The following is a 9,461-nucleotide window of genomic DNA, read 5'->3' on the forward strand; positions in this document are numbered from 1 at the left end:
TCTTAAGCCCCTGCAAATAGTTCAGGTAAGTGGAGTTTGAGAATGTCTTTAAAATCAAATTGCCTCTGTCCTCACAAATCAAACAATACTTTGACTAAAACTGACAAGGCACATTTGAATGTCCCTATGCTCCTCATTCCAAGAGGTAACGAGGCAGAGTCAATTGGATGTCCTGATGGAAGACAGTTTCGGGAAAGAAGGCAGCACCTCAAAGATTCAAAAAAAGTATTTGTGGGGAATATCAGTAACAGGCTACATCAGTTACTGTGTCCAGTTTCGGGCTCCCCAGTTCAAGAGAGACAGAGACCTGCTGGAGAGAATCCAATGGAGAGCCATGAGGATGATTAGGGGACTTGAGCATCTCCCCTGTGAAGAGAGACTGAGAGCCCTGGGGCTGTTTAGTCTGGAGAAGAGAAGACTGAGAGGGGATCTGATCAATGTCTATAAATATCTGAGGGGTACGTGTCAAGTGAAGGGGAGAAATCTCTTCAGTGGTGTGCAATAAGACAAGAAACAACAGATAAAAGCTTGAACATAGAAGAATTCACCTCAACATGAGGAGAAACTTCTTTACAGTGAGGGTGACAGAGCACTGGAACAGGTTGCCCAGAGAGGTTATGGAGTCTCCTTTTCTGGAGACTTTCAAGACCCACCTGGATGCATTCCTGTGTGGAATACCCTTTGGCAGGGGGGTTGGACTTGATGATCTCTTGAGGTCCTTTCCAACCTCTCATGTACTGTGATACATCTCTGTTGAACTTTTATTAGCCACATATTCTTAGCTTATATCATATATAAAGTAAAGCAACTTTAGGTGACACTTTCACTGCTGGTCTTATCACATTACTTCACATTTGCCACGTGATAAAATTACACATAGCTACTGCAGCCCAGTTAACACACAGTAAATTAATTTGTGTGTTCATACCTTGCAAGTTAAAAGCACTTTGGAGTATTTTCAACAAGGCCCTCATCTTGGATTAGCAGCAAGAACCATGACATATTCTAAAGAATAATTAATAACCTAGCTTTCCTTGTAGAATATCTGTTTAAAGTAGGCATATGTTATGGTTTATGCATAAAGCCATACAACCCTTCCTAACCTCTAACACTGGAACCCTAGGACATATGCAACTTGAGCTCTACTATCAACAAGAAGAGAGCAAGTTTAACTTAACATTCCACTCAAAATCTGAAATCCATTTTGATATAGCTTGAGGTAATATTGGATCTGTTCCCAAGAAATAAGCAGCCTGAGAGCTGCAAATTGATCCTGCTCTATTATAATACTAGAATACAACTCTCCTTATATAGGAGATACCAATTTTTGCTTTGTTTCAAGATTAGTAGCACAACAGGAATAAGACACCAACCAAGTTTAGATGACATCATTGAGCCTTGTTTGGAAGAGACTTTACAAAGATCACTCCTTTGTCCATTTCTGCACAAATGGATCAGGAACTTACCAAACTTAACATTTTTAATAGAAAGGGAAGAAAAAAGTTCCTATGCACTGAACTAGTGCTGAGCATGCCAAGATAAATTAAAATGTATTCTCTGGCAAAATTACTAAGGGATTCATCTACGTAAATGGTCTCAGCTTTTCACACCTGTCATCCAAGACTTTAATACAATAATATCAAATCAGAGTTCTGAATGGAACCCCAGACAACATGTGCACACGTTGTTCTTTAAAAAGAAATTCTGGTAACAGGTGGTTTTTCAATCCTTTAAAGCTACCCAGCCTTTGTAGAATTTATCTAGAGTACACATGTGTGTAAATTACATGTGGGTTAAACACAAGGAGGCTGGAATTGGATGAAGAATGAACTCCAGTTCTGCAGAACTGACCTTCTGGAACCAAAGCATTAGGAATTTGCCAGTGGAAGTCACAGAGCTGGAAAAAACAAAACCAAGAGCCAAAAACTGCTCAAGTGCCATCCTCTGGGAATTGCTGGAATAGGAAGGAAAGCGTATACAGTGTCATTACCCAATCTGAAAAGTATCTGCTTAGAAGTTTGTACTATTTGCTAAGAATTTTTTTTTTTAAGCTACAGGGAAAAATGGAGCAGAAAGTTAAGATTTTCATGAATCATCAGCCAAATCTGTCAATTCATCCCAGAAGAGGAACAAAGTAAACTTGAGAGCATTCTGTTATGAGGTACCACACCCATAAGAGACTGAGTCCTTGGTACACATTAATCTTATATGCTACAGTAGCTTGTAAACAGAAGTAGGGACTCAAATATATGAAAATGAGATGTGGGTTCTCTTGCCCTTTGAAGTGGTACAAATAGCATTAAAAAAAATTTAAACAGCTGTACATCATACATCAAGTTTACTTAGAGCCCACAGTTTATACTTAAAAATTCAGATTGTTGAACCCTTTCTCTCCCAACTTGTTTCAGAGACAAGTTACAATCCTTGGTAAACTGAAAGCAGTTGTATTCTTGAATAAATTGCCAAAGAGAATGTATTTTCATGATGTTCTTGCATAACTCATTCTAGTGACATAGTGAATATGTAGATGCAGTAAGGGCTAGCTAGTCTCTTCAGAAAAGAAAGCAATGCTGCTGTGGACTCTAAAAACCCCTCTGACAAAGGCCAGGTCTGACTTCCTGACGTTTTCCAATCTTGCACTAAGAAACAAACCCCTCACTGTGCTAAGGCTGAAGGAGTCACATGCTCTATTCATATACACAAGCAGTGCTCAAAGACTCAGCACCAAATATTCTCTGATAATTGCTATCTTCAGTGTAAAATCAGACATGTCAACAAGATGGCTACGGTGCACCAAGCATCACTGACTCAGACTCAAGCAAATTCCTAAAATGACAAGAGATGGCTGTTCAGTGCCTTCCAACAACAAAAATTCAGTGTCTTCTAACATGCACTTTGTGAAACCATCGGGGACAGGCCCAAAACAAACAGAAAGACTTCCTAAAAACAATGCAAAGGAAGCACGGGCTGAGTCTCAAGTACATGAACTTTACACAAATGGACAGGGGAAAAAAAAAAAAAAAAAAAAAAAGGCAGCCTGGACACATTCATGGAAGGATCCACCCGAATCCACTCACAGCTATTAAATATAAAAGCACTTCTTCCCGTTCAGAAAGCTGAAATCAGAAGTTGCCCCCTGAGAACACTCTTCCAGCTTCTCCTATCACAGTCCCTTTCAAGGCCTCTATTAACAGCCACTGTAAGACAAGGTTTCAGAAACTCTGCTCTGATTCAGTGTGGTCATTACCTGCTGTCTTCTCCACAACACAGTAGTGAACCTACACAAAGGTAACTATTTTGAAAAATCTTTTTTCCCAGTGGTTTGTGAAGGTTACTGAGCTCTAGGAACTGAAACTGCAGCAAATTTGAATTGGATATTTCAGTTCTGCTGCTTTACCCACCCCTCCCATCAGTGCTAGAAGCAACCATCTCATTTTCAGCTTACACTTTAGATCACAATGTGGAACCAGAGCCTTGAAGAGTCAGAGGGCAATGGATTTTTCCATTACAGAGATTTAAGTAAGTTCTCCTGACCCTGTGCACACATGAACTAATTTACACTTGGTATGAAAAAGTGATAGATACTGACCCACCAAAGAAAAAAAAATCCTCCTGAATGACCACAAAAAAGGAAAAAAAAACAGTTATTTTAAAGAAAGCAAGCATACATTAATTAGACCTTATAGAGACTCTGAATAACTGTCTTAAACAGTTATTTCTTGTGCAAAGCATCCAGCACAACAGAACACTGATGCTTCGCAGTCCAGAAACCTACACACAAATACTTGGCATATCAAACCATAACTCAGCCTTCTAGAATGTTTCAATTCTGTAAATTGGAAAAAAAAAAAAAAAAAACACAACACACACACGCCCCCTCCATCTACAGTTGAGATAATAATGCCATTTACAATGCTGGCAGATAGTCTTATGGGCACACATGACCCAAAAGACCGATGACAAAAGATTTCTAAAAAGTCTTAAGAAGGAGATAGGATGCCTATCTCCTTTTGAAGATTTTAATCCTGACCTTTGACTCCTTGGAATTACATTTGCTCAATTTAAGATTAGCAAACAACAATTACAAGTCACCTTTTGTACACAGCCAACCTGCCCTTATCAGCACCTCTTTCAAGACAGCTAAGTGACTCATGCCAGCTAAACAACTCACCGAGACAAGAGATATCACAGTATCACAGTATATCAGAGGTTGGAAGGGACCTCAAGAGATCACCCAGTCCAACCTCCCTACCAGAGCAGGATCACTCAGGGTAGCCTGCACAGGAATGCATCCAGGTGGGTTTTGAAAGCCTCCAGAGAAGGAGACTCCACAACCTCTCTGGGCAGCCTGTTCCAGTGCTCTGTCACCCTCACCGTAAAGAAGTTTCTCCTCATGTTGAGGTGAAATCTTCTATGTTCAAGTTTGAACCTATTGTTCCTTGTCTTATCACTGCAAACCACTGAAAAGAGCCTGGCCTCTTCCACTTGACACATACCCCTCAGATATTTATAGACATTGATCAGATCCCCTCTCAGTCTTCTCTTCTCAAAACTAAACAGCCCCAGGGCTCTCAGTCTCTCTTCATAGGGGAGATGCTCAAGTCCCCTAATCATCCTCGTGGCTCTCTGTTGGATTCTCTCCAGCAGGTCTCTGTCTCTCTTGAACTGGGGAGCCCAAAACAGGACACAGTACTCCAGGTGTGGTCTCACGAGGGCAGAGTAGAGAGGTAGAAGAACTTCCCTAGCCCTGCTGGACACACCTTTCTTGATACATCCCAGGATCCCATTGGCTCTCTTAGCCACAAGAGCACATTGTTGTCCCATGGAGAACTTGCTGTCCACCAGTATTCCAAGGTCTTTCTCTGTGGAGCTGCTTCCCAGAATGGTAGGCCCTAACCTGTACTGGTGCCTGTTGTTATTTCTGCCCAGATGTAGGACCTTGCACTTGTCCTTATTAAACTTCATGAGGTTTGCCTGCACCCAGCTCTCCAGCCTGTCCAGGTCACATTGGATGTCTCCACAGCCTGACAGGGGTCAGCCAACCCCCCCAGTTTTGTATCATCAGAGAACTTCCTGAGGATGCTCTAAATCCCCTTACCCAGGTCGCTGATAAAGATATTGAACAAAACTGGACCAAGTACCAATCCCTGGGGGACACCACTATGAGATTATACATTGATATAGTCACCTGAATTTATACAAGTCATAGTAAGCCAGATTTCTATTGTTAAAGCAATACAAAAGCAGTCCTAGCAATACAGTGCTAAAGTGGAACAAGATGAATTAAGTTCTACAGCTTGATTAAAATTTCTTTTTTCATCCTACCTTACCATTTCTTCCTTGCTGCCTTCTGCAAAAATGCATGTTAAGTACAACTGCCACAAAGATAATCACATTCAGTCAAAACTGGACATCTCTAAGTCAACTAGAATTATAGAATGTTAGGGGTTGGAAGGGACCTCCAGAGATCATGTCCAATCCCCCTGCAAAGCAGAATCACCTAGGGAAAGCCACATGGGAACATGCCCAGGGAGGTCTTGAAAGCCTCTGGAGAAGGAGACTCCACAATCTCTCCAGGCAGCCTATTCCAGTGCACCATCACCCTCACAGTAAAGAACTTTTTCCTCATGTTGAGGTGGAACTAGGAAGTTTGTTACTCCAATTACATCCCATTCTTCAGCTTGCAGAAGCCTTACTCTCTTTCAAACTACATCATTTGCACTGTATCCTCAAGCATTCGCTTTTTCCATCATCTGCAATATGCCAACAGTAACATTCATTACAGAAATAAGCACTTACAAGAAACATTCTCTACAGAGCCCCAAGCAAAGTAAACTTAGCGTTCTCATGCACCCTTCTTTCCCTAAGCCTAACCTATGCTACCTCCCTATGAAGTCAGGAAGTTTCCCTGAACCCCAAAGACAAATTCAAAACCGTGAAACACAATAAACTATCTAGGCAGAACACATTGCAGGTCTCATTTTCAGTGCTGAATAAAAGTCTTGAATCAATTACATTTTCGAGAGCACAGAGCATTATTTTGGCAGTAATGCTGTGACATCTAGTTCCTTGCCTCCCCAAACTTCACTGCTTATCCAGTATATACCTTTACTAGTAGTTATTCAACAAGCATGCATAAGCTTTCATGTACCCACAAATATGAACTATCCTTTCATCCTCACTTGTAGCTGAGGAAGTCCAATACACTGTATTTGAAGCAAGCACAAACTATGCTTTTGGCATAAATCCTGCAGAGGTCAACGATTTGGACTTCCCAGAAACAGCCTTTGAACACTGCAAGTATAACCATTATATGGTGCTTATGCAGGGTAGAACTACAATAGTGTAGTAGCAACATCATAAATGATCAAGTATGACTGCAATGGGGTTAAATTTACTTTTAGTCCAGAGCATTTACTTTAATGAAGAGCTATGACACATCCCATCACCCTAACTCTACCAATGCACCGTTATCTCCAGTATACCGTTCTGCCATCTCCCCAAAGACAAAAGGAAAGCAGAAACCTTGCTGTTAGAAATCCACCCCAAAATTCATAGCAAAGAGCTCCATGACAGTCCCCCATATGTTTTAGTAGCTCTTTTAGACTGCAGAATAAAACAAACAAAAACCAAAGGTGCATTTTCCAGAGGATAGGTACATCAATACCAAAAATAATCTTAGCATTTAGTCTGCTTTGAATGGTTGATGATTGCTCCCTGTCCAGTTACAGAATTAAAATGATCCATCACAACTCAATTAACTTCCTATTCAAGCTTTTGTCAGTTCCTGTTTACTGTACAAGCAAAGAACTTGTTTCAGGTGTTCCTTCTTCCCTTGGCATTAAGTTATATCCACATTCTTCCACTGCTACTGAATTCATGCAAGACTTTTGTTTTATCACATTGAAAAGTAGTTGTAAATGGTTAAATGACTTAGTCTTTCCCACTGGATTGCTGCAACTCTGTCATCATAGATGAACTATGTCCATTTTTTCGCCAGAATAGGAGAAAATACCCAAGACATTTTAAAATACCAGTAACAGAGGAATAAACAAAATATTTTCATTACTTCCTTAAGGAATGAAGGAGCGCATGCATTATGTATTGAAAGGAACTGCACAGTTTAGAGATCTTCTCTGATTATGTTAAGCTTCAGGTGGAAAATCTTTATCAGTTTTACCTGTAGAGCTACAGATTGCCAGTTACAACAATCTGTGACAAAACATCACTGCATAAATAACTCTAGCAAAAACTCTTGGTAAGCAGTGCAAACGCATGCGCTTCAGACACTCGTAAATTTTAGCTAAGACTAAAAGAACAATATTGATAATACACACACCAAACAAAAGTTACTAAGGCAGCAAAAAATTAAAAGTAGCAGACTGCAAATCTATTCAGCCAATCTCTAACATGATGCTAAGGTGTCAGAAGAGTAGCTCTGGTATATTTTCACACATTACTGAAAATTCACAGGACCACAGGATGTTAGGGGTTGGAAGGGACCTCTGGAGATCTTCAGGTCCAACCCCACTGCCCGAGCAGGACCATAGAAACTAGGGCAGGTCACACACAAACACATCCAGATGGGTCTGGAAAGTCTCCAGAGAAGGATACTCCACAACCTCTCTGGGGAGCCTGTTCCAGTGCTCTGTGACCCTTACAGTAAAGAAGCTCTTTCTCATGTTGAGGTGGAACTTCCTGTGCTGTAGTTTACATCCATTGCCCCTTGTCTTATCACACAGCACAAGTGAGAAGAAGCTGTCCCTTCCTTCTTGACACCCAGCCCCCACATATTTATATACATTTATTAGGTCCCTTCTCAGTCTTCTCCTCTCCAGACTAAACAGCCCCAGGTCTCTCAGCCTTTCCTCATAAGGCAGTGCTCTAGTTCCTCAATCATCCTTGCAGCCCTCTGTTGGACTGTCAAGTACATCCCTGTCCCTCTTGAACTGGGGAGCCCAGAATTGGATACCATATTCCAGGTAGGGCCTCACTAGAGCAGAGTAGAGGGGGAGGAGAACCTCCCTTGATCTGGTGGACACTTCTTAATGCACCCCATTGGCCTTCTTGGCCCCAAGGGCACATTGCTGTCCCATGGAGAACTTCTTGTCCATCAGGACTCTCAGGTCCTTCTTCGCAGTGCTGCTCTCTCACCAAATCTACAAGCAATTCTAGCTGGAACAACAGAATCCTGATACTTGTAGCAGTGTCATTAAGTATTCCACAAAGCAGATGCTCCCTTTGTTGTCTGTCATTGGACAAATGTGACTCAAGTGCAGTGTCTCATCACACCACCATCTTTTCACTGTGGTTAAAAGATGTGCCATTTACACTACTGACACAAAATGCTGCTCAGAGAGGGGAGGAATGAAACTTGATTTTATTTTTTTCCCCTTCAGTTTAGCAATAAAACATAAATCACAATTTCTCAAATAACATGGCAGCACTGGTAAAGCCACAGGATGCACATGTAAATCGATGTGCAGAATTACTGTTGAAAGCCTCTCACCTGCCCCTCCAGCTGCTGCACTGGGAATTTAGTGCAAAGCAGGAAAAAAAAAAAAAAAACAATAAAATGCAGGAGCCTATTAGCCTTTCTAGATCTGACACAGGGAGTCAATACAATCAGAAGCATGAGAGATGTGAGCAGAAGGACTACAATTTATTGAGCCTAAGAGCTCTGAGTAAAAGCAGTGGCGTGCCCACAGCACACGAAGCAGGTGTTTTGGCACACCCTAAAGCAAGTCAGTAAGAAAGATATCATCTTAACTGAGTAGACAGTAATTGGTGCAGCCAAATGTGCTACTAACTACAAACCACAGACTACTCAGAATTTCACTGGCATAATCCAGTGCAAAGTCACTATAAGAAAACAAAATGCTGTAGCACTAAGTACCAAGAGCAAAACAACTCCTTATTATCACTCCTCCCTGTGCTTTCAAAAATTTGTCTTCATCAGCATAACAAAAAATATGAGGTTGTCATTTGATTTTGAAGTTCAACTCTGGAAGGGTATCACAACTTCCTTCAGCCAGCAAACACTGAGGAGTGTTACTGAGGAAAAGAAGTGTTCATTTTTGTACATGAAGATCCTACAGCCTGCTTCCTGTCAGCTGTCACTATAGCATAGCCAGCATCTCTTAGATGATAAAACGAAAATATTCACAGCATCCCAATTTTCAGAGATGTGACTGGTATTAGAAACCTGTTAAACACAGTTTAAGACTTACTACTTTTACACATACTCCAGCCATTTCCTTTAATATAGCAAATACTGTAGGATTAAAAATAAACATACAAAACAACTGTCTTTACATTTCAGGACAGGATTCCAGTCCTTGAAAACAAACCACAATGATGTAGTGCAGCCTTGTCCTTAGCCAGATACTCCTGCAAAACCTTTTTATCATCTAGCCCTAGCTTCTGTACAAGACAGCCTCATTATTATTAGATTTAGCTCT

The sequence above is a fragment of the Indicator indicator genome, chromosome 11 (assembly GCF_027791375.1).
Source record: "Indicator indicator isolate 239-I01 chromosome 11, UM_Iind_1.1, whole genome shotgun sequence".
NCBI lineage: Eukaryota > Metazoa > Chordata > Aves > Piciformes > Indicatoridae > Indicator > Indicator indicator.